The sequence below is a fragment of the Pinus tabuliformis genome, chromosome 2_1 (assembly GCF_031772625.1).
Source record: "Pinus tabuliformis cultivar Carrire ecotype Pingquan chromosome 2_1, CPIR1, whole genome shotgun sequence".
Lineage (NCBI taxonomy): Eukaryota > Viridiplantae > Streptophyta > Pinopsida > Pinales > Pinaceae > Pinus > Pinus tabuliformis.
The window spans coordinates 490,681,577-490,706,534 of record NC_142299.1 but is presented as its reverse complement, the minus strand read 5'-3'; the positions used below and the strand labels follow the sequence as shown (position 1 = coordinate 490,706,534).

The window sequence follows — 24,958 nt, the reverse complement described above, 5'->3', positions numbered from 1 at the left end:
TCTTATTTGTTAATAATATATACATATCATTTTCTGTTAAATGTTGGGTTTCTCTGCTCCATTTGGTATCAGAGCCACCACTGTGCCGCATCCACTGCTCGTACAGACCACCCTAGAATCCACCATCTTCGTTCGTTCTGCCACCGCTTGTCATCCCTACCCCCGCATCCTATCTCTGTTTCTCCAACAACCGAAAACATCCATGTTCGTTCGCATTCCGGTTCCATTCCTTATCCACTCCATTTCCCAACTCATCCGCATTCCGGTAACGCTACATATATGTTTTTCCGCATTTGTCACGCGCCTGTTCTCCACTTCTGCGCAACCCTATCACACCATCCAATCATCGTGACCAGCCGCTGGCCCAATTGTGGCTGCTCCTCACTCGACGCATCCACCGGGTTGACCTCTCGAAACCATCGGTCAACAATTAGTTTAAACATCAATAAATCATATTAATTCTAAACCTTACCCCATATTAATTCATTATATAGTTTATATTGTATAATTAATTAATTAATATTCAATAACTGTATAAGTTAATTAATATTCAGTTATAAATAAAGTGATTTAAAAAAAAAGTAAAAAAAAATAAAATTAAAAAACTAAGGATCAAGTTAAGAAAAAGAGTTAAGCTGGATAAATATACTCCACCTCAGACCTGCTCGATGTCGTCATCAATGTTGATGGCCGATTTCAATATAAAATTGATAGATATTGAGGCGAATGCGACTGGCCTTGGAGAGAAAATCGAAGTGCTTCAGGACACAACAAAGAGAATAGAGAGTCAGCTCGAGCAGAACAAGAATGAATTTAAAAAGGATTAGGTAGACCTTTCAGTTAAGGTGGATCAAGCGATGGTGATGTTGACCTGTATTTGTGACAATATGAAGATTACACCCGATCAAATACCCCAGAATAATGAGGCTACTCAACATCTCAATTCTCTAGATTCGTCAAAATCATCAGACTCACATGAGAAACCCGAGTCTCCAAAGACATCTTCCACGCTTAATCAAGAAAATAGTAACACGAATGTTCAAAATAGGTAGCTTTGGAATCCATACACCAATATGCCATTTTCAAATCAACACCCTTTCTTCACCTCGTCGATAGCTACATATCAACGAAGAGAAAAACTTGAGCTATCCAAATTTGACGGTAACGAAAAATGCAGCGTTGCTTGGTTCAATAAAGCAAAAGAATATTTCGAGATTTATGGTATTGACAATGATGACGAAAAGATCAGGCATGCTTCCATGCAAATGGAAGGCAAAGCATATAATTGGTATATGTGGTGGAAAAAGATGACACTTGCTATCAGTTGGAGGAAATTCAAAAATGCGTTCTTTAAAAGGTTCCAAGGTGTCAAGGAAGAAGAGTTCTTCTCAGCACTCACCAGATTGCAACAAAAAGGAGATGTGGATGAATACACTCGAGAATGGGAAACTTTGGCCACACGAGTACTTGGATTATCAGAAACTCATTTGATTTAGTCATACATCACGAGACTTAAACCCTATATCCAAGCTGAGCTTGAGCTTCATGACATCACTTCTATAGAGGTAGCTAGACAGAAGGCAAAAGCTGCTAAAAAGAAGCACGAAAAAATGCAGTGGCCGAAAGTTGAAAGAGTATATTCGAGATGAAGATTTTCCCAAGCCGCAAACATGGATAACACAAAATATGTTCCACCACATCTTCGTGAAGGAGAAAAAACTAACTTGGAAATGCAAAGAATGAAAGAGGGCAAGTGCAAACGTTGTGGCGAAAAATGGGACCCTAAACATAGGTGTGCTAAAGGAAAAGAGACCAAGAACCTGTATAAATATGAAGCAACTAATGATTTAGAAAATGATGAATCAAACATAGAAGAAATCGAAGATTCCCCAGAATTCTCTCCAGAACTAGATGGCGAGAGCATTCCACAAGTATCGTTATCGGCTATGATAGGTATATCACATCCCCAAACATTAAAATTAAGAGGACATATCAAGAAAAAGAATGTAATGGTTCTGATCAATACCGGTAGCACCCATAATTTTTTGGACTCAACCATGGCAAAGAGACTCAACATTTTGACATTTCCCATGCCCGACATGAAGGTTATGGTAGTTGATGGTAAGAATATTGAAAAGGTAGGGAAATGCCATAAAGTCAAATTGCAGATTCAATACTTTAATTTAGAATCTCCATTCTACATTGTACCATTAGGTGGAGTGGATGTGGTCTTAGGTATCCAATGGCGACAAATCCTCGGTACTTACTCTGCCAACCATCAAAAGCAACATATAAAATTTAAATGGGAGGGGCAGAAACACAAGTTATATGGATTCCAACTACTTGAGAACCAAATTGTATCGTCATCCCAGATGATGAAAATGATTCGGAAGGAAGCACAAACTTATGTAGTACAGTGTCATCAATTAGAAATGTTAACTTCGAATATGGTCAACGAAGAAGCACTAGAAGTCCAAGAGCTAATTCAAAAGAACGAAAAAGTATTCCAAGACCTTCTGATGAAGATGCCTCCTAAAAGAGAAATCTAGCATACAATAGAAGTCAAAGTAGGATCAAATCCCATCAACATCAAACTGTATCAATATCCACATCATAAAAAAACTAAAATTGAGAGATTAGTCCAAGATCTTTTAAAGTGTGGCATCGTCACAAAAAGTAAAAGTCCGTATGCTACTCCAGTTGTATTAGTTCAAAATAAAGATGGATTGTTCAGATTATGTGTCGATTATCGAGGACTTAACAAAATAACAATTAGAAACAAGTTTCCATTTCCTTTTATCGATGAAATGTTGGATGAACTACATGGCGCTAAATACTTCTCAAAGTTGGACTTAAGGTTAGTGTATTACCAAATCAGAATAAGGCTGGAAGACGTAGCAAAAATTGCGTTCCGAACACATGAAGGTCATTTTGAATTTAAAGTAATGTCTTTTGGGTTAACCAATGCATCAACAACATTCCAAGCCACTATGAAAGATTTATTTCGTCCATATCTAAGGAAGTTCGTGTTAGTATTCTTTGATGACATTTTAATTTATAGTAAAACTTGGAAGGAGCACCTACAACATTTGGAGAAAGTTCTTACTGTATTAGAAAAACATCAGTTCTATTCCAAGAAGTCCAAATGCACTTTTGGGAAGGAAGAAGTAGAATATCTCGAACATAGAATATGCAAGGAAGGAGTAAAAGTAGACCCTAATAAGATGAAGGCTATAAAAGAATGGCCCAAAACAATTAATATCTCCAAGCTAAGAGGATTATTAGGATTGACAGGGTATTATCGAAGATTTATTAAAAACTATGCCCATATAACCACACCCCTATCGAACCTTCTAAAGAAGAAGTTATTTTGGTGGGATGATGAAGCAATTTTTTTTTTTGAAGACTTGAAGGAAGTTATGTCTAATGCCCTTGTATTGGAAACTCTAGACTTCTCAAAACCATTTGTAATTGAATGTGATGCCTCAGGTTTTGGCATAGGAGCAGTACTAATGGAGGATGGTCACCCAATCATGTTTGAAAGCAGGAAGCTTAATAAGCAAGAATGTCTCAAGTCTACATACAACAAGGAAATGCTTGCTATTATGCACACATTAGCCAAATGGAGACAATATCTCTTAGGAAGTAAGTTCTTAATACGAACAGATCATAATAGTCTTCAACATCTCCTCTAGTAGAAAACACTATCTACAAAACAACAAAAATGGATAGAAAAAATCGCTACCTTTGACATGGATATATTACATAAGAAAGGGAAAGATAACATAGTAGCTGATGCTTTGTCGAGGAAAGACGAAGAACCATCATTACTTGCAGTTTCAGTGGTTGTGCCTGAATGGCTTAATGAGATTCGAAGTGAATATGCAAAAGACCCATAAACAAGTGCTATAATCAATAATCTTCCTCAGAATTCAAAATTTGAATGGAAGAATGATATTCTATGGTACAAGGGAAGAATTTATCTGAATGCAGATTCCAAATTTAAAGCCAAGGTTCTCAAAGAGTCGCATGATTCACTATCAGCCGGACATGTAGGATTCTTTAAAACCTACTATAACGCACACCAATCATTCTTTTGGAAGGGAATGAGTAATGATATTCAAAAATATGTAGCCGAATGTGATAAATGCCAGAGGAATAAAAATGAAAATATTATGACACCCGGACTACTTCATCCCTTAAACATCCCGAATCAGAAATGGGAGGAAATATCAATGGATTTTATTGAAGGTTTACTTGTGTTTGATGGTAAGGATAAAATTCTTGTAGTAGTCGACAAACTCACCAAGTATGCTCACTTTATTGCAATGAGGAAATCAGACTCAGCAAAACAAATCACTGAGATATTTTGCAAAAATGTTTACAAATTACATGGATTTCCCAAGGTCATTGTGAGCGATAGAGATGCCAAATTTAAGGGTAATTTTTGGAAGGAATTTTTCAAACATATAGGAACTTACCTCAACATAAGTTCATCTTACCAGCTTACCATCCTTAAATAGATGGCCAAACAGAGGTTGTCAATAAATGTTTAGAAGCCTACTTACGTTGTTATGCCATAGACAAACAAAATAAGTGGGTTCAGTGGTTACATCTCACTGAATGGTGGTACAATTCTACTTACCACACGTCAGCAAAAATGACTCCATTTCAAGCTCTGTACGGTTATGAACCTCCGAAATGGAAGGACTTTGCTATCATTGAGATGAAGCTTCCAACTGTTAAAAACCAGTTAGAGGAAACCCAAAAAGTCGTCCAAACTCTAAAAGAAAATCTAAATAATGCAAGGAATCCTATGAAGCAACAAGCTGACTGAAATAGAACTGAGAAAGAATTTGAAGTTGGAGAATGGGTCTTTGTTAAACTACAACCTTATAAGTTGTCCTTAAAACAGAAGGGAAAAAACAAATTGGCACCAAAGTTTTATGGACCGTACCAGATCAACAAAAGGATTAGCCAAGTAGCATATAGTTAAGCCTTCCCGATAAAAGTCGTGTTCACAATGTTTTCATGTATCCTGCCTTAAAAAAGCACTTGGTCAACATCAATCAGCGCAAACAACACTTCCGATTTTAGATTACGAAGGAAGGGTTATTTGAGAACCAGAACGTACCATCTCCATCAAGGAAAGAAATTGCGATCACGAGTAATCAAAGAATACCTGATCAAGTGGAAGGACTTACCAAAAGAAGAAGCTTCTTGGGAAACAAAAGTGTTTCGTCAACAACACCCGTCGTTACGTAAGCTTTGAGGACAAAACATCTTTTCCGGAGGAAGGCATTGTTATATAAAAATTAATTATCCCTGTAATTATTAGTTAAATTAAGGCAAAGGGCATGATCAAAGATCATGCCCATTCACCAAGAGGCACCTGTGATGTTCCTTATGGCATGGTTAGGATGGACCTTTAGAGTTGGGGATAGACAGGTCACAAGTGCAGGTTTGCGTAATCGACGGACCAAGGGCTTTTGGTTGGGTTTTGAGGAGTTTTGATGAGGTCCAATGACATTTGCTTGGCATATTTCATCATCCGCACAGTTTCCCTTTCGTTCCGTTGCATTCTGATAACTTTCAAAAATTGAGTTATTAATGGGCTTGACTCAATCAATTACGCTTAAGGTGGCATCTTGGGAGGAATACTTGGCAGAACACCTTAGTGTAATAGCTCGTTGGAACCGGAACGCGAAGATCTACAGGATGGTGTGGCTAGAAGTGATTTTCAGTGGCTTGAGGAGACATGGTGGCCAATCTACCATTTTCCCACATTAAAAAGAATATTTTAATTTAGGGAAATTTGCTCAATGATTAAAATTATAATAAGATAGGAGCTTCTAGAGGGATCCATCAGATCTATAAAAAGAGGAGGAAGCCATTAGAGGACATCTTGGATTTGTGATACTTTAGCAGTAGCCCCAGGACGGAAACCCTCGGGTGATCTTGGTGAGAGTGGACGAAAACCCACCTCATCTCCTTCACAGGTGCATAGATTGATTTCAGTTCAGTTTTGGGATGTTAGTTTTAGCATCAGAGAAGATCAATTTTGCAGACCAGATTGTCTATCTCAGCCATTTCAGCTATATCATCATGTACACTCTTTCAGTTATCTATTATAATGAAAGCTAAGATTATTTCTGCTCATTGTATGATTGAATTGCATGCATTCTCGTGTTTTATTTTACATGGCAATCTTTTGTTAATTGAATAGTAATTTTATGGCGAAATTTTAGATGAGTTAAAATTCTACAAAATCAGTTTAATATCCCGTTTGGGACATTACAGTGGTATCAGAGCTGGTCATCCTGCCAACCTGAGGGTTTTACTACATATCAACTTCAGAGGAAGACCGAGGATTTATTATCTTTGCACGGATTATTGGATCTGGAAGGATTGCATATTAGATGCTCAACAAATTGTCGTTTCATGAGAAAATTTTCTAGTGACTATTAATGATTCGACGAATCTGAGTCTAATATTGAGAAGTCAAAAGCTGCTGAAAAAAAGGGGCCAATCATTCATTCATCAGGTCAAAGTTGTGTTTGGCCAAGCCAGTTATTCATCATTAGGCGTCATTTGCTGTGCACAATCCAGTGCGTTGACAAATGCTTGAGAGTTGAACAAATCTTCATGAATGCTAAAATTATTAAGGGGTCCGTTGACAAGTGCATAAATTATTGAGGTGGTCAAATTAACTTTTGGGGGCCATACGAAATTGAAATATTTTGAAGGACGCAAATTAATTATTGAACGACAGGGTTCCTAACACTGTTTCATTGAATTTTCCTTCTTGAAAAGAATCAACAACAACAAATTGCACCGTATTGGAGATCAGTCCACGAATTTCATGCTTTCGGTGGTGGCAATAATGAAAACCGTAGCCAAGTTTCCCCACTACTGAGCATTGCGTTGGATGGAAAACTGAGGTCAAAGCTAAATTATCTTTTGGTTTGGACCAATGTTGGTGATCAAGGTGGAGCACGAGCATTCTTTCGACTTCGGTGAGCTAGACACTACGATTGCGGCAGATCCAAACCCATGAATCAGAATTGCATGCCCGAGTTTTGATGTTTGTTGAAAACAAATTCATAATTTTTTTTCTTTAAGAAGCCAGGTCGACGTAAAAGATAAATCAAGTTGTCGTGGGACAAGCGCTGAAGACTGAGCGACCATTGTGTAATACCATGGTGCGTGTGGTCACTCAATCTGAGTGCATGGAGGCCACAATCAGTAAATAAAAGACAAATCCCACAAAGTTCTCATCCAACGCGTGCAGGGTTGATTCTTTTATGTTCAAAAATTGTTTACAACGATTGTGGTGACAGAGTCTCTCTCTGGCGGCGAGATCTCGATCCATTACTAAGAGGAGGAATGCATTGATCAGTTGCCATCAATTTATTTGTTGGAGACTGGGGAACGTGACTCAGTCGTTGTAAATGTCAGCATGTCATTCTAATGCCACAGTAACAGTGATCGAGAATGTTGGTTGATGGAGATGGAGTCATGTGGTCCATCGTAAGAAATGGTAATTGAAATAAATAGACCAATCGTAGTATTGGTTGGTTGCTATACGAACTTACTGTGCGCATTTGACATAGATTGTTGAGGGTCGAAGTATTAGTCACACGGAGTCAAAGTGAGTCACCCACTCTCCATTTCACACCAATAACCAGAAGGGCCGCAGTGTATAAAGTCACGTCGAGCGGAATTATCAAACCTCGAGCTTGGATTGGCAAATTATGGAAGTAATTGATCAGGGGGAGCTGTGATCATGGACTGCGCAGGATCTAAGAGTAGATACCAACATCATGAACTAAAGATCAATTGCACCGATCTCAATGCCAATTGATGGGCCGAATTGAAGCTGACATAATTCTCGAATAACATGTGCTTTGCATGTTCGTGGGCTGCAAGGTGTGTCTCCAACTTATAATTTGCGTCCGTGTGTCAGTGGTTTCGTGGTGAATGAGTGCGTGCGATGAATCGTGGTAGTGATGTTGTGCAAGGGTAGAGTCAACGCACATTTTCGATATCCAGGCAAATGAAAGAGGCAGAACTAGAGTGTGAACAATTCTCTGTAGAGTGCATTTCTTAATGTCGTGCGATGGATCAAGAAAGTTTTGCTGGGAGAAGGTGTGCAAATTTAACTAAACCCTTGTACCCCGTATGCATGTAGAAAGCAATCTGAAGTTGTGCATTCAGACCCAATAGAATATCATGGTGTGAAGTGCGTTCAATCCACATAAATTCGAGTTTGATTCAAAAGTAGAGTTTCTAGTACGTGGTTATTTCTTGTTAGCAGTGGTTTGAATCTCAAGGAGGAGGCAGAGAGGCCACGACTTCGAAACTTTCGGGTTGTTGCAAACTGATATGACTGGTACATGGGGACACTGTCACCATATCATTCAGAGTAACTAGATGGAAAAGACAAAATTTCTAGGCTAGTTGAATGCAAAATTGTCATCTTGCTGAAATTTCCATTGAGCAGCATATATCCCAGTGCTGGAAGAGAGTTGTTTGTGGTCTCATTTTGCGGGAGTTCTTGCACTATATGCTGAAGGTGTCATATCGCTGCAGCTAAGCCTATATTCACACCTACAGTCAAGAAAAACTCAGGTTCTATCTCTCTGTTGAATGTTTTGATCCCATGTCATTTATTAGTCTAAAATGAATCATTTTTTTGGCACAAAAAAGTGGTTGCTTTAAACTGATTAGCCTGAGAATGAAATGGCATTATTACATGTAATTGCACATACAACGGTTTTTTTTATGAAACTGTTTGTCAAAACATTTCATTGAGAAATTCATCAAAATTAGAAAAACAATGACCTCATTATCACAAATATTCTTGTCCTCATTGAGCCAAAACATGGATCAAACATTCCTAAACTCCCTTAATAAACTAGCAACAACAATCAGCAGAACATTGTCCAAGGAGATACTTTGCTACAACACAAGCAACCACAGAAAGAACATGAATTGGGGTACAAAATTTATGCACTTGGAGCAAATTTGAGATGCATGGGAGTTACAACAAAAGCCATTCTCAAATTAGAAGAACTTGCTTCACTTCTCTCCAAGGTGCATTAATCAGATGGGAAGAGCTTGGTTTGGGCTCTAAAACCATCTATGCTTGCTCTCATACAACACAAATTTTTGGAGCATCCTTGTGTAGGGATCAAACTTCCAGTTGCTTCTTGTCTTAATAGTATCATGATGTTGACCGCACTTGTACCTCCTTACAATGTTGGCCTTATGAGGAGAGTCTTGAGACTGATAGTGGAGACCTTTCAGGATTTGGATAACAGTGAGGGCCTTACCTTTGGGAAGAGGCTAGAGATTCTAGAAGTTATGGCCTTGGTTAGATCTTATGACCTCATGTTTGAGTTGGGATGTGACAACTTGATCCTACGGATGTTCCAATGCTTCTTCACCATTAGGAAACATCATCCTGATACAGTCATAACACACATGCAGTCCATTTTGTCATCATGTATGGGAGGCCATGATGTCATTTGCAGGAGGTTGCAATCTCAGTTGTTGGCCATTTGGAGGGAGGAACAATTGGTTTCACTTGCCGCTTATGAACTAGCTGAAAGGTGAGTTGAGCAAAACATTGGACTGTTTAGGAGACGGCTGACCCATGAGGAGTTGCGATGGATTTATGGTGACCAACCATGTAGTAGGAATGAGCTGAGGAGGAAGGGTCTTTGCTTCATCTGCAAGGAACCTTGGGGACTTGACCACTCATGCTTGAGTTATGTGGAGGAGATAATAGGGCAGAGCGAGGGGAGATCCCCTCTGACTTTCAAGGTGAGGACTCTGCTTCTATGAGTTCATATGAGGATACCCCTGAGGAGCATGAGCAGTCATGTGGGTATGTTGGCAGCGGTCTAGGTATGCATTCATGTTAGATGGAGTACGATGATCAACATAATGTCCAGGTGTTATAGCTCTGATACCACTTGTTATAGATCTGATCCAAAAATATAAGATAATGCAAATATACCCAGAAACAATAAGATAGACATAGATAGAAATGATTCACTTTATTGATCAAACCCTTAAGGTAGGGCAACACCATACATTCACTCCTTAAAGAAGGAGAACACTCCACAAGCCATATGCCTGTTCATACAATATTCCTTGACAATTCCTTGACATGGAGTCTCTAGCCTCTATATAGGCCTCATACATACAATACCATGGGTCATTACCATGGTTCCCTCATACCATCAAACTAATACCATGGGCCCATTACATTATTACTAACTACTTGTGGTCCCTTACATGATATGGGTTAACCACCTTATTTATTACTATGGCCCATCCATTATTACATTATTACCTAGGGTACCTCCCTTGGTACTCCATATTATCCCCCCTATGTATATAACATTCCACCCCCCTTAGCATGTTTCGTCCCCGAAACATGGGAAGAACACAAATAATAAGATCTATTCAAAAGAGTAGTCCACTGGTACCATGCACGTGCATCTAACCATCCAAGAGAAAGGTGAACCCTCGATCTTGCTGGTGCCTCGCTCGCTTGAGATGGAAGTTGACCGTAGCAGCTCTTCTGTGTTGATGTGTAGTAGGTGGATCTTCACTCCTCGCTATCCGTCATATGGGGGTTGTTGTCCTTGTGGCTAATTGGTTGCCATCTTGTTGGTTGTTTTCTTGCGAGGTGATGTGGGTGATGATATGTTGAAGTTTTAACCCACGATGTCTTTTTCTTTAATTCACCCTGCTGTGGTGCCTGTTGTGGTGTCTTCTTTTCCAATATGACTTCAACCACTGAGCCCTCATCTGATGTACCTGTAACCTTTTCTGCTTCAGCCTCTGTTTGTGTTTGATTGTCTATCATCACTGGCTCATCATCTAATATGTCAGACCCCGGAACATCTTCTGCTTCAACGTTCGTGGACTCTACCTGTTTATTGATGGAAATATCCTGTAATGTAATTTTTTTTTTTTTTTTTTTATACCAGAGCTTCAGGAATTTCTTCTGCACATTAATATTGATAGTACCCGCAGATTCCATCCAAGGATATCCCAAAACAACATCCATATTATCCATCTTTGAAGTATAAAAATCACCATGCAACACATACTTATCCATAGAAAGCTTCAAATCCTTATAAATTTGAACATCCTGTGTATTTTCAATTTGTTTTGCTGGAACTTGCAATTTTTTTGCCAAATTAACATTGATGAAATTATGCTTGCAACTAGGATTTATGGAAACAATGATCTTCTCTTTCTGAATCAATCCATGAACCTGCAATAAGGATATACCAGTAGGAAATAGCCCCACATGTTTCTCCTTATCTTGTTTTCTGGCATGAGACCATCTGTCTAAAAGTAATTTTTCAAATTCTTCATCGGGCAGGTTGGAACACTTCTTTTGGTTAAGTAATTCCCACCATGTGGCCGCTTCATCTCTAAATTGCGCCACTACCCACCATTTCCAACGGTTGTTCAATAACCACTTCTGTTTTTTTATGTATTCTTCAATAGTAGGACCATTATCTTTTCTTGTAAATAATAGAACCTTGCTAGAAGCCATGAAGAGGGTTTTGAAAAAAAATGGTGAAAATTTGAATTTGTCACAATTCCGTCAATATTGCTCAGAATCCCTATTATGACCTGTTTTCAGAAATGGAACAATCATTCTGCATCTGCCCATGTGATAGAAATCTTGATCCAGGCACTTGGAATTTCAGATTTGTGCTGCAACTCTCCCGCTGTCACCAAAATTTCTGCAAAAAAGGGCTGATTTTAAATCAGCGATATCTCCCTCATCCGGACTCCGATTCAACTGATTTTTTTTTTGAAATTGAGTGTTTTTTCACACAGAATCCAGATACAATTAGATTTTGCAGATCTTGCACCAAGACATCCAGATCTGTGCCGCAAATTCGCTGCCTCAAAAAGTTGTCTGCAACCCCACTGATTTTTAAATCAGCAATATCTCCTTCATCGGATTCCAATTCAACTGATTTTTTTTTGAAATTGAGTGTTTTTTCACAAAGAATCCAGATCTACAATTAGATTTAGCAGATCTTGCACCAAAACGTACAGATCTGATCTGGAAACTCGCCGCCCCTGAAATCCTGCAAAAAAAATAAAAAATTCTCCACTTTTGTGCCCAAGAAAGTGCTCTGATACCACTTGTTATAGCTCTGATACCACTTGTTATAGATCTGATCCAAAAATATAAGATAATGCAAATATATCCAGAAACAATAAGATAGACATAGATAGAAATGATTCACTTTATTAATCAAACCCTTAAGGTAGGGCAACACCATACAGTCACTCCTTAAGGAAGGAGAACACTCCACAAGGCATATGCCTGTTCATACAATATTCCTTGACAATTCCTTGACATGGAGTCTCTAGCCTCTATATAGGCCTCATACATACAATACCATGGGTCATTACCATGGTTCCCTCATACCATCAAACAAATACCATGGGCCCATTACATTATTACTAACTACTTGTGGTCCCTTACATGATATGGTTAACCACCTTATTTATTACTATGGCCCATCCATTATTACATTATTACTTTGGGTACCTCCCTTGGTACCCCATATTATCCCCCCTAGGTATATAACACCGGGGAGCAGACTTTCCAGGTTAGCGACTAATGATTCAGCATGGAGAGCACATAGAGGAGCAAGAGTCAGCTCAGGAGGATGATATGCACAATATGCATGATGAGCCTTTTGGGGAGGGTTAGTTGGAGGTTCATGTTGTGCCCATGATGGAGGAGGATGATCAGCTATCCTTGGGGCCAACCATTGATGAGGAGCAGACAGATGTACATACATCTAGTAGGGTGGCAATATTTGCAGACACATGTCCTTAGGAGGTGCGAGGGTATGACAAGATAGTTTTGCAAGAAGTTGGTAGATTGGAGGAGCATGGAGTTTCGAGCTAGATGGGGGTGGATCTTTTTGAGATTGTGGTGCATCCATCTTTGGGTCGACCAACTGATGAGGTGCAGTTGCTTGCACAGGCAACTGGCAGAGATGTAGTACTTTTAGGGAGCAACCCTCTCCAGGAGTACATAGACAGGGCTTGCAACACAGTTTGGCTAGTTATACCCATTATAGGGAGAGAGGCAAGGGTTTCTTGATGGATATTGTTGATTGGCCAGACAGAGTTGCATGATTCGGACACAGTGCAACGGAGCCCTTAGATGTGAGGTATATTACATGCTCCAGTTGGCGGCAGGAAGGAAGTTGGCCACTCATTAGTATTTCATCACAACATCAACATGGAGGGATTGACCTTGGTCTATGTCGAGGGTTGGATTGAAGAGAGGTGATGAGTTGGTGCGTTGTTGATGGAGCAACATTCATAGTTGGAGCTATAGCACAACGAGAACCATGGAGCTGTAATGCTTGTCCATAGTGGCATTGGGATCCGGGAGGATCTGTTGATGGCAGGTCGAGTTAGAGTTTAGTCCGGGATCCGGGCATTGAAGGATTTGCTCATGGTTGGGTGGCACGAGGGTATGGCATCACCCAGTGGTTTATATGGGATCCAAGTATTGATTCTCAGTTGCATGGGACTGCGAGTTTTGCGGACAGATATGGATTGCTTGAGGGCAAGTAATCTTGGGGCGGAGGATTTGTGATGTTCCTTTTTCTGATGTTCCTATTGGCATGGTTAGGATGGACCTTTAGAGTTGGGGATAGACAGGTCACAAGTGTAGGTTTGCGTCATCGACGGGCCCAGGGGATTTTGGTTGGGTTTTGAGGAGTTTTTATGAGGTCCGATGACATTCGCTTGGCATATTTCATCATCCGCACAGTTTCCCTTCGTTCCATTGCATTCTGATAACATTCAAAAATTGAGTTATTAATGGGTTTGACTCAATCAATTACGCTTAAGGTGGCATTTTGGGAGGAATACTTGGCAGAACACCTTAGTGTAATAGCTCGTTGGAACCGAAACGAGAAGATCTACAGGATGGGATGGCTTGAAGTGATTTTCAGTGGCTTGAGGAGACATGGTGGCCAATTTACCATTTTCCCACATTAAAAAGAATATTTTAGTTAAGGGAAATGTGCTCAATGATTAAAATAATAATAAAATAGGAGCTTCTAGAGGGGTCCATCAGATCTATAAAAAGAGGAGGAGGAGGCCATTAGAGGACATCTTGGATTTGTGATTTCTTTTTGTGGAGAGGTTTGGGAATTCGGTTCTCTACTTTAGCAGTAGCCCCAGGACGGAAACCCTTGGGTGATCTTGGTGAGAGTGGACGAAAACCTACCTCATCTCCTTGGTGGATTTAGCCAGAATTCATAGGTGCAGTGATTGATTTTAGTTCAGTTTTGGGATGATAGTTTTAGCATTAGAGCATATCGGTTTTGCAAACCAGATTGTCTATCTCAACCATTTCAGCTAAATCATCATGTACACTCTTTTAGTTATCTATTATAATGAAAGCTGAGATTATTTCTGCTCATTGTATGATTGAATTGCATGCATTCTGTTGTTTTATTTTACATGGAAATCTTCTGTTAATTGAATAATAATTTTATGGAAAATTTTTTGATGAGTTAAAATTCTGCAAAATCAGTTTAATATCCCGTTTGGGACATTACAACACCTGAGGAAGTATTTAAACCAGGGGCCTCCCACAATTGTATCATCATCTTATTCATTAATAATATATACATATAATTTTCTATTAATGAGGGGTTTCTCTTCTCTAGTGGGAGTAAATGTAGATGTGGAAAAGGAAGAATCTACTAGATTATATTGATAGTTGTAATTGACATTTATCAACTAGGGATTCTTACTTATTAGAGGATTTCTATAAAGTTTTAATGTAAAAATACTTGTTGACTTTAGAGGTACTCTCAACTTCATAGCTAAGTCACACGGCATGGGACACATAGGACACATGGATATGAGTAGTTGACATAAGATACATTGATCTCGAAAATAAGATATAGGGGACATACATACACACATTATATTGGTTTTTGAGAAGCAAGAACAATGAGAAGGAGGAATGTGTCCTTATCACCGGCCAGACTGCACCCCCCAAAATCTTCCATGGATCTATCTATCTATATATACTGATTATATCTATTATATCTATCCGTCTATCTATATATATCGATTATATTTATCTGTCTATCTATCTATCTTCTATGTTGCATTTGTTTTTAGGAAATGGGACAATGGGGACGCATCACCAGGATGACTAGAACTCACCCTAGGGGGTTGTAGTTTGTGAACGACAATAATAATAATGAATATTAAAATTTAGAGAACACTATAAATATTTGTAGTTGCCTGCAAGCAGAACATGCTATATTATATAGTATTGTGCACAACCCTTACAATTGTCAATTATGAAAAGCTTGTGCAAGATAAAATAGGGTTGAGTGACATTCTAGTATTGGCCCCTTAACACGGGCAAAATGAAATTTAGTTTTATGAAACTTAAGTGTAACTATTTTCAATCTGCAATAAGGTGCATGAAGGGTCTGTCAGAAGATGTTTCTATAACAACTTTTATTCTTCGTATATATTGATAATGATGATTATGTTAAAGCTCAAAAGGCATTCTCTTTTGAATAGGTTTTGTGGATTTTTACAGCTTTGTTGAAAACCACTACAAAACACTTCGGTTTTGTAAAGGGATTAGAATCATGTTTTAGATTAAAGAGGTGATTGAATAGGAATTTACTCAAACATCTAGTACTTGATCTGATTCAAAGGTTGTGATGGTGGAAGAATTTGCACTTAAATGAATCTTGGAAAACCATGTACAATATGTAAAAGTTTTGGTGACCCTAAAAGTGAGAAGAACAACTGCAATAACCACAAGGTTCAGGGCTTTGAACTGTTGCAAGTTTTTGGACATGGAGGCTTTGCTTGCTATAATGTTGTTGTCGAAAGGACACAAGTTAAATCATCGAAAACCCACGAGCTGCAACTTGTACAATAGATTTAGATTTAGTGCAATAGAAAATAAATGGTTGGGAAAAATGATCATTGTCCAATCATTAATGTTCAATGTCAAAAGTGAAGATACATGCTTCGAATATCTTCAAGCCTAGAACATCCCAAAAATCTATTATGAACATTCCTGAAATCATCCCAGAATGTCTTGGGAAGACCAGCAAGTCCTCAAGTTGTTGATCAAATCCTTATTAGTTTAGAGACACTTCCTAGGGTTCCTCAAGTCCTCGAAATGCCAGAATGATAGGTACATGTTTTTTATTTGGGGGAATGTGTCCCCATTCAACACACACACACATAATACAAAAAACACATACAAAAGTGAAATATAAACTCAAAGATCCAATTTTTTAGGAATGAGAAACTGGTTACGACGTAATACATTAATGATGATCAAACACAAAAGAGATTAGAATATTCAATACACATGTCATAAAATAGAAGTTTAGAAGTTAGAACCATAAATTTTCATTTTCTCAATAGACACTTGATGTCCTTAAAATGAAAATCTATTACATAAATATTGTGTGATTGATACTATAGGTGGGAATGCTAATGGAAAATACAAAATAGGGTAGATACTACAATCAAAGATGGAAGAATCTCCTAGCTCGTCACTCTCAATAGTCCTCCTCTATGTTAGAATTAAATCACGACAATTGCCACTGCTCTCACCTCCATCCATCCATCCTCCTCTATACTCAATCCATGATCTACATTTGTTGATATGGAGCATAGTTATCAGAATCGGACCAGTCATTGAACTGGTAGACCCCTTGGACTGGGCACTGGTCAGAGCTGTACGGAAACCAGTAAAAAACCGGTCAACCAAAAACACATAATATATTCAAATTTTAAAGAAAAACATATATATTCATGTGCATCCATATGAATCCAAACCATTTATACACAAATAAGCAAAAGTACTCATTTATATAGCATGTAAGGGTGTACATAACCAAAATAGCACAGAGTGCAATCCATGTCTAAACTGAAAATACATCAGCAAACAAGCTCCACATGGCCTCTAGCATCCAAAAAAAGATGCTACAAAAAATACCTACATATCATCAAAATCATCGCCTATATTGGGATTTTCATCATCAATATCACCCTATAAGCATTGAAATAAGATAAAAAAATCATAGCATGTCAAGTCAAGATTTTGTTTGAGTGATTGGTATTTTTTTAATAGGCTCATGATAGAAGAGTTTGACAACCAATGCCACTAACATAAGGTACATAGAGGGCTTGGTGCTCTTGATTAAATACTAGTTCCATATCTTCGTAGTGTCGTACATGAGAAAATCCAATGTAGCATTGCAATCCCCCAATCCTGAAATCCTAGAAAACTGTAAAGTCTGCTAGATTTTGAGTGAGATCTAAAATTCTACTTTCTCCATATGAAATCCAATGAGGTCAAAACCACTCTCAAACATCCTGAGTCATTTCATGGTAATGTTAAAAATTTAAGTAAGGACGAAAATGAAAGATAAAGGAGAATGTCGCTTTTACTTACCATGAAATGCATAGGAATAGTAGGGCCATATGCTTGAATATTAGGCACCTATTATGGGCTAGTGCCCAGCCAAGACAAACATTAAAAGGAAAAAAAAACAAAAAAGGTCCCACTTGTTGTGTTCTACGTGGCTTTACCGTACCAAACTGGAAAAAATGGTTCACATCACTAGTTCGAACCGGTTTTGGCCTCAAAATGGTCGAACCGGTTAGTCTGATTCGGTCCTTATAACACTAGTATGGAGGATGTGTGAAAATTCCTTAAACTCGGGAATCCATACTTCAGCGACTGATGATATTTCTCCTGCTTGTTAGATGAACAAGTTATTTGCAGTTTCCTACGACAAACATCGAAATACATATAATGCAACCTACACCATTTAAATAATATGCCGAAACAAGAAATTGAATAATAGAGAAAGATACACACAAGTGACAGTTGTTTTTGGACAAACGTCCCCGGAAAAACCCAATGTGAGAAAAACGGTGCAACAGATCTGAGGGTTTTTATTATTAAGTTGAAGTATTTCTGAATAGAACTACTAGATGCCTTCTCAACAATCCAGTTACAGAGAAAATTATTTAGCAGAAGAAATTGGTGAGATTACTTCACTCTACATTGCAAGTCCCGGTTGATCTGGGAGCTGAACTGGGAGTTCCCTAACTACTTCTGCGCTTCCCTTGTGTGGGCCCTACGTCAACCTGAAAGGCCCTGCATCATCTCAACTGAGAACCAATCTACCTTCAGAAGCCTTTTCCAGCCCTCCCGGCTCAAAAACGTCATCTTCCTCAACAAACTTAGACTTCTGTGCTGGAAGCTATTGCGCTTCTCTATGTGGGGCTTGCGTGAGCCCTTCTTGGATCTGCGTCACCCTCTCTGCCCTTTACGCTGCCTCCTTTGTGTGTCTCTCTGCCTCTCTGCTGAGTATCCTTGGCTTCGGAGAAGATCCTCCAACCAAAACTCTCTATGCCCCTCTCTGCAAAAGCTCACTTCTAATTTCTCTTCCGACAGCTGCTCTGCTTCAGAAATTCGATCTTTTGAACTCTTTGTGTGTCTTCCAAATGACCCTCAAGCTTCCTTAAATAATCTTCTTGTTGACATTAAATGACCCAGATTAGAAGCTAATCAATGGCTAATATCATTTCTGCTTGATCCTTGTCTTCTTCTAGAATTTACAACCACAATTAGATTAATACCCATTAATTATTTATTTTCCTAAGTTTAGACCTAGGGTCCCATTAAAAATAATTAATTATTTTAATAAAATTGTTTCTGGGTGGAATTTCCCAAAACGCTTTCTGGGTTCATTGGAATACATGTGCCCAATCCTCCTTGCAAAATTTGAGACTTAGAGCACATCCGATGCTACCAGAATTCAACACTACCTTTTAGCGAGGAATGTGCTCTAGTAATGCAACCTGCTAAAGCATCACTTTGTTCTGTAACATCTCCTTCTGTGCTGCTGATGTTCTTAATCCTCTAGACTCTAAGCACATAGCCTTCAAGATTTCCAATTCTAGTGAAAAAAATCTATGGAGCCTTCCTCCACCTCATATGCTACATTGATGTTTAATATGTTAGGACATTTCTAGGGCACATGTTTGACATGTGTTTTGTTTGAGGAAGTTTGCCCTATTATGTCACATGCTTGACACATGGTATAGATGTAGGGCATGTTTTGTTACTTAGCTTCATAGATGTCCCTCTGGAGAAAGATTAGATTCATTTGTCTTTCTAGTAAGCTAAGTCACTTGACATGGTGACATGGGCGACATGCAAATACAAGTGTTTGACACATGACATAGTGACACCAAAAACATGAAATAGAGGATATGGCTTAGATGTTATATTATATTAAGAAATTAACAATTTACACACAAAAATAGAATATCAAGTATAGACATAAAGATTGAAATTTTGTTAGAATTTAGAAATTAAAACATTTATAGGATACAAATTTAATAATACAACTAGTTACTCCTTAGTACGTACTAGTACCACATCATTGATGATTAGATGACAAATACATTAGAAATTGGAAGCATAGACCACAATTTTCCCATAAAGTCATCAAGATAAAAATGTATTACATAGATACTGAGTGACTAATACTATAGGTGGGAAATGCCAGTGGCAAATACAAAATAGGGTAGATAATAGAACTGTTGATGAAATAATCTCATAGCATGTGACTATTAGTAGTCCTCTTCCATGTCAGAATCCATCAAAATTAGCATCATTTCCACTGCTCTCGCCACCATCCCACCCCCGTTCTCTATATCCAAAACCAATTGATGCATTTGTTGGTGTGGAGGATGACTCCTCGAGAGGATCACCGTCATCAACGTGACCAACTCTAGCATTGGTTCATTCAGATCCAAGTTGGCTAATGCCAACTCAATAGTACTATCCAAACCCATATTTTCAGTAAACAAATCCCACATCTTTGTCTTTCCCTTCAACCACTCCCTCTACCTGTAAACACATCCCACATTTGCTTTTTGACAGGACATGTGTCCCAAACTGAGATGTGTTGGACACGAGTTTGCCACATGTCCCATGAAGAAGACATGTGCCAAACTTGTGTTTGATACATGTCTGCACAAATGTGCATTCGACACATGGGATTCGTGACACATGACCCCCTAGGGGTGTGCCCAATGGTTTAGCTAGTAAGAGATTTGCATGTAATGGTTCATTATATGAGTGGGAAAATGTCATAAAGTAACTTTGTCCATTTAGGATTATGAAATGGAAGTGGGTTACCATGTGTTACCCCTAGAATGTGTTGACGTAGTATTAGTGGCAATGTGGTTGGTACATAATAATAATAATAATAATAATAATAATCATCCAATTTAAAGGTCATGGCCAAGCCAAACACCAAATTGGTAACTATGCCACAAATTTGTAAAAACAATACATGAAATTCAGATGGAAGGGCTATAAATAATAAATATACATTGTATCAGTGTGGATTCAAAGCAGTGTGGAAAAAGTCTGCAAAAAATCGCGATTTAATCCTAAAAACGTGATTTTTTGAACTAAACGATTTAATCCCCTAACTTTTTGGTGACTTTTTCACAAAGGAAAAAATCGCGGTTTTTTTTGTTATACTCCCAATTTAATCGAGAGTAGACCCAAAAAGTCGGCCTCTCTTCCCAAGCCACGGATAAAGAGGCCGCAAAGGTGTAAAAACTATAAATTGAAGCTTCCATCCATGCGTTTTCAAGTTATTGCATTGTATTGTTTGTCATACTTCTTGCGAGCATAACAGTCTCATTTGTAATCTGTTAGTTTTGAGGTTAAGATATGTTTTTGTTTTCCAAGGAAAAACAAATCTTTATACTTCATATTTCTAGTTAGAAAGCGAAGTATACATTGGCTAAGCCTCTATGCTTTTAGTGATCCAGACTCTAACAACCACCGCCCCTTCAAAATATTACAAAAGTACCAAAAGGACAGGGATACAACAGTCTTCTGTAGAAAGAACCCCACACCATCAAAAACATTGTTACAGTTGTTGAATGCTTCCAGAAGAAACAACAAAGAGGAGGTCATGAAGATCAAACAACAACAACCTGTCCAAAAAAACAAAACCAGTGCCTCAAAAAAGAACCCATTTTTCAGATAGGAACAAAGTACCTGTGAAGTCTCGTGACAGCAAAGATCCTTCCTGCAATGAGAGCATGTTTTGAAAGGGAATCTTCTTTAGTGGTGAAATCCCTGTAAATGTGGGAAAGATTATGTATTAGAAGTGGATTTTACCTCCAAGAGTTTTTGAATAATAGATGCCAAGGCTAGGTTAGTAATCTAACATCTATTGTTTTCTCAGAAAATAAGCAGCTTGGAGTCACGAAGCGTTAATTTTCACATCTACTATGATACTTACTGTTAATTTTCATTGGACCTACCGCCTGGCACCTTATTACCCAAGCAGATTAAAGTCTACTGAATAAATGCATAAATTATTTCTTAATACAATTAGCGGAAACAAAAATTAAAAGGGGAAGAGGATCTCAGTGACTGATTACTTGATGACTTTTAAATGACTCATGATATACATTTATTATATTTTTTGTTGATATTTTGACTCTTGAGAGTTGAGACTCAGTTAGGACTCAAAATTCAAGAGTTGATTCACTATTTTGATATGTGATGTAGCACTAGACTTCATATACATATTATATATTAGCTTTCTTTACATGTTTATGTGGAAATGCATTTATTTGATGTTGTGGATACTCTAAATGTTAAAAAAAATGAATAATTTTGTGTTTTTTTTTTTTTTTTTGCTGATTTTTTCAAAAAAATCCGGACTTTGACGAGTTTTTCAACTTTTGGACCCTTGCCGAATTAATCCCGACTTCGACTTTTTCCACATTGATTCAAACCCTCTACCATCGAGACATTGTCATCACAACAAATGGTGAATTTGATTCAAAAAGGAGGTTTGGCATATACGGTAGAAGCTAAGTCACAGGACATGAACCTTATGGGTCCCATGTCCTGTATCCTATGTGTTGGACACAACACGACCCATAAAACGTGACCTAAAATTAGGACACATGTTTGGGCCGTGTCAGACACATGCCTTAACGTGTCCCAATTTTAGGACACGTATCCCACTAAAATCCTAAAGTAAAAAGCACCGCTTCTTGATTTTTTTTCATCATTTTTTTGTAAATTTTGTGTCTGTTGGTGAGAGGAATATTACTGAGTGTGTGACTATCATCGATTTGTAGGTGGATTAAGGGATTTGTGGGCGGATTATGACATGGAGGAGGACTTGGACTATTGATAGAGTCGTGACTAGTGAGTCATGACTAGTACCACTGATGAGAAAGAAATCATGAAGGGGAGGACCACTGAGATTCTTTTACGCACATAAGATTACATCCATCATTTTTTTAGATATGCATGTTAGTGGCTATATGTCTTCACTTGAGTGGAATGTTGATTTGATCATTTGATTATATGAGAGAAATATGGAGTGGTTGCTACTATTACATATTTTTTTGATTGCCATCATTGGAACATTGGCATTACACCTTAAAATCATTCTTGGTTTAAAGGACCTCACGAAGTTTTGTTGATGCATTAGTTATGTTAAAGTAATAATATTTTGAATTGTTTAAATGTATGCGGTTCAAGTACCTTGGTGCATTTAAGGCTTAGCACAACTATATACATATTATGGTTTTAAAGTGGATTGGATTGGGGGCTAAAGTATGGACGATGGTGCAAATTTTATGTGTTGTGTTGTATGAATCTTTGATATGGTGATAACATATATTGATATGATAGAGTGATGGAACCGTTGCAAAGCTAGATATGAATTCGACATTATATATTGAGCAAACTTTATTATGCTATGGTTATATGGTGAATGTATTTGTGGATTGTTTGATGTAACTTTACTCCTATGCGATCACAATGTTTCATTTATTGGTGTTTCAATGCGCCCAAAGCCTGGTGAGCTTATGTATTGGAATTTACACGATGGAAGCCACTTGTAATCCGACCCATGGATATTACACGACATACTCCACCTGTTGGCCTGCAAGGTAATGCCACAAGTCGTAATTTTGTTCATTTGAAGTTTGGTTAGTTTCAAGCTGTGTGCACTTGATTGAGTTAACAAATTTGTGTGAGCTCCCTGCTTTTTTTGTGTCTTAAATGCTCTGTCTAGAAACCCACAATTCCATCATGTGATTTTAGTGCGCCATAACTTTGTGGATCTACGGTGGAGATGGCTCTTGGTTCGAATCTATGACTTCAATTAATAAGGGTTTTCACTCTATCTATGTTTAACCTTTGGGTTTTGATCGTATATATTCATTTGTAGTTTTTATTGTATGAGGAACCACCGTGAGTATTAAAAGGTATTGAGCTTAAATTGGAAGTTTGCGCGCTGTTCAGTGGGCAATTGCTTGGTTAATCAGTCTCTTTAAGTTGCGTTATTGGTAAGTTATTATGGTTGATTACACGTTCCCCGTTGTTTTTCATTGATTGAATGATCTCTGAGTGTTTTTTCATAATCCTGTCCTTAATTTCATTCCTCCCTCTACATACTTCGTGGCCATTACTTCTTGGCTCTCATTGAACACATTACATTTGCAATTCAAAGCTATTATGTAAATGGGTTTTTTAATTAAAGTTATTGCTTAAATTTTAGAGGCCTGAAAGTTTAATTAAGGGCTAATCCTCATCTCCATACTGCAAATAAATGAGGTAGTTGAAGGGCCAATTTCACTTAGTTTGTAATTATAATTTCCCATCCCCCTTTAACATTTATGCTTCAAATGAAATTGAAAGTGTAAAAACCCCATATGCAATCCTTCCCCATTTCATAAATTCCCATTTCAATATGGCATTTTGCCACTTAACCCTCTGTAACCACACTATGCTTCTTTGTGCCATCAATACATTGAGTGAAAAAAATATACTTAAACGTTTGCAGGTGCCAAACCCTTCGCATGCATAACCCTCTTTATTCCCTACCATGGAAGAAAAATTATGATGTACCTCTGTTGTACGACTTGGTATCATTCGTTTCATTGTTCGACTTGATACCACACAATTTAGTAGGGCCCTAAGAAAGGGAAAAGCTAAGGGACAACTACTAGACTAAGTGGCAAAAATGGGACAATGATCCACTATCACCTTAGTCAAAGTCCCTTGCTCTTTATTGACTTTCACCGATGGGAGGAGTCCCAGTAGGAAGGGAATCACTTAGAATAAATAGATCAATGATTTAGGGATGACGTGATTTTAAAAAACCAATTCAAGGAGACACATCAATGGATGAATGCACCAGGGAAGTTAAACGCTCTCCAAGAAAGGCCTAGAAGGTAATCAAGACTTAGGGTTTGAGATTTATCGTTATAATAGGTCTTCCTAAGGTCAAGACTCCAAGTGATGAGATATGACCTCTCAAAGAAGTTCAATGCGATGTTTTAACACTTCCAAGAGGATCTTTGCTTCCTTTGATAGACCTAGGAAAGACTTGCGCTAGACCTAGGCTTTTATGAATATTCATGGGAAGAAATACTTCCGAGGTACTAACTAGGTCAAGGCAAGCGAGGAGAAAGGGTTTCTTATGATTTATTTCAATGAATACTATGCTCATACAACCCTCAAGAAAGTCCCATAGTCTAGGAGAAACAAGGTAGGGTTTCCCTTCTAGGGCACAAGATTTTACGGATGAGGAACCATGAGAAATCCACCAAACTTGGAGATCCTCTAGGCAAGACCGTAAGGAAGAGTCTTGTCCTCATGGATACCCAAAATTGTCTCTAAAGGAATTTGCTTGATGCCCTAGGCTAGCTGTCCTAGAAAAAGGGGCCAAAAATTTGAGGAGGAGAAAATATGGGCAAAAAAATAGTTGATCACCAAGTTTCTTGGACTAGTGCCTAGTCCTTT

At 38.1% G+C, this 24,958-nt stretch overlaps 1 protein-coding gene across 3 annotated transcripts in view; it reads left to right on the top strand.

The window, feature by feature from the left end:
- LOC149201067 (nuclear pore complex protein NUP133-like) overlaps positions 1–24,958 on the top strand; it is a 215,915-nt gene that overhangs the window by 128,353 nt on the left and 62,604 nt on the right. The gene's annotated exons all lie outside the window — the stretch shown is intronic.